The following is a 2258-nucleotide window of genomic DNA, read 5'->3' on the forward strand; positions in this document are numbered from 1 at the left end:
ATTCTTCCCAAGAAATAATAGGTTTGCATGGCTATTCACTAGGGTGATCATTATGTTTTCCATTTAAAATAATTAACACAATTTAAAAACCCTAACCCTCCCCATTTCGACACACTTAACATAAAATGGAAGGTCCATTTTATTTTTGTCATTTGTCAATTGTGACATATGTGACATGTTACTTGACATGTGAAATTGTAATGTATTTTTAACATATTAAAAATCAATATACTCATAAAATATGTCATATACAAAATCGACTAGTAATTCGTAATTACTTGTACCAAAACGGTTTATCAAATTATAAATTACAACGTCTTGTATTTATAATAAATTATTCATTCAATTTCAATTGTTTCGTAAACAATAATTTTATCTAAGTAATAAAACAATTCGATTACTTAGACCGTATCTAATTTAATCGAATTATAATAAGACACGTTAATCTTACTCACAAATTATCCGTCAATTTTAAGCAATTTAATTAACTCGTATCGGCATAGGATTAATTAAATAATCAATTAAGAGTATTTCCCTATAGGTATGACCTAAGGGGATCAACTGATCACCACCGTCGCACGACAGTAATGTCAAACTCTAGTCAGCCAATCATTACCGATATGTGTGGACCAGTTGACTGTAAAATATTACATCCCACATGTATTCTTAAAAATGAGATTTAAACATGTGATCATTATGATCGACAGTTGTGATCGCATTATTGTCGGAGGACACATATTCCAACAAAGTTGTGAGCAAAATAATGCACAATTAGCAACCTAAACAAAATTAAATGTTTGGCCTAATTTGTAAAAAATGAGGTTTTGTTTTTCAAGCTTAATTTTTTAAAAGTGTGTTTCAAAAGCAGAAACAACAAATTGCTGCTTCTATTTTTATGGGCAAAATGTTGGCTTTTTGGCTATTGAGAAATTCTGTTTTAGCTTTTAAATAATGATGTGTTTGGCCAAAAAGTGTTTTTTAGCCTAAAAACACTTTTAAAACCAGGCCAAACACACGCTAAACTACTTTGCAACCGGCAACAAAGATTGGTTGACGGTTGCAAATATCCCATAATCGTTGCCATAATTTATCGTAATTAGAGTTTTAGCGACTCATTTTCAGATGCTGAAAATATAAATTAGCACAAATTCTCATTTACTACAATGGAAAAATTCCGAGAAAGATGATCGCTCATTTTGACGGTTACGGTGAAAGGATGAATCCTGATCGTGTCTTTCTTGAAGCTCTCACGTTTCATTTTGGGTTGGTTCTTCGATTTCCTTTAGAATGAAAGTAGCATACGCGAACCATCCCTTCCTATTTCTTTGTCCCGTCAGGGTATTTTTTTTTTTGTTATTTCAAGTGAAAAGATGTAAATTGATGTCAACTGGGCCAACCTCGTTGTTTTAAACGAGGGGAATAATATGTTACAAGTTACAAAGCAACTTTACTAAAGAAGAAAGTCGTTATTACGACCAGGAAAGAATATCATTAAGCACTATTATTTGCCATAACACAATCTTTCCTTAATTTGACTTCAAACTTGCAAACAATTGTTCCTGCCGAATTGTACTGTGACCGCACTGTATCGAGCTCGGCTAAGCTCGCTTACAAAGCAACTTTATACTCGCTTGATGTGAAGTTAGGGGATATAATCGAGCCAATATCGAGCTCAGCTACTCGTATATTGAAAACCAAACTCCTCCGCTCGTATATTAAAAATCAAACTCTAGGCTGAGCTCAAGCTTTTAAAACTAATTGATCTCGACTCGTGTAATTCTTCGAGCTTGAGATCGAGCTTTCCTGATCTGAACCCTTTTCGTATTTTGTCAATTTTGGCCGAGTTATGACCAGACTGATTCTGAGTGCTTGTCAAGCGGATACAACTCTTCTGAACTAAATAGTGCACAATAATCAATCTAAACTAAAATTATTAACCAAGGACAACTATTTGTTGCAAGTATCGCTTAATTGATGTCAGTCATCTAGTAACATGTCAAACGAGTCAATCGGGTCAGGTGCAAAATCAAATCACTTCTTTGGTCAGGTTGTTTCGGTTTTGCAGAATTCGAGTTGTGCTGGTTCATTTCGAGCCCAGGTCATTACGGTTGAGTTATTTCAAATTACGGAGTATTTAGGGATAATGACACGTACGCAACGATAAATATTTAACCGGGTCAGATAGGTTCGGGTCAATTTGGGTTGCAAGTCAAAACTGGGTCTCCTAATCAAGTGTGGGTCAGGTACGGGTCATGTCA

This window comes from Silene latifolia, chromosome 11 (assembly GCF_048544455.1).
Source record: "Silene latifolia isolate original U9 population chromosome 11, ASM4854445v1, whole genome shotgun sequence".
NCBI classification, from domain to species: Eukaryota; Viridiplantae; Streptophyta; class Magnoliopsida; order Caryophyllales; family Caryophyllaceae; genus Silene; species Silene latifolia.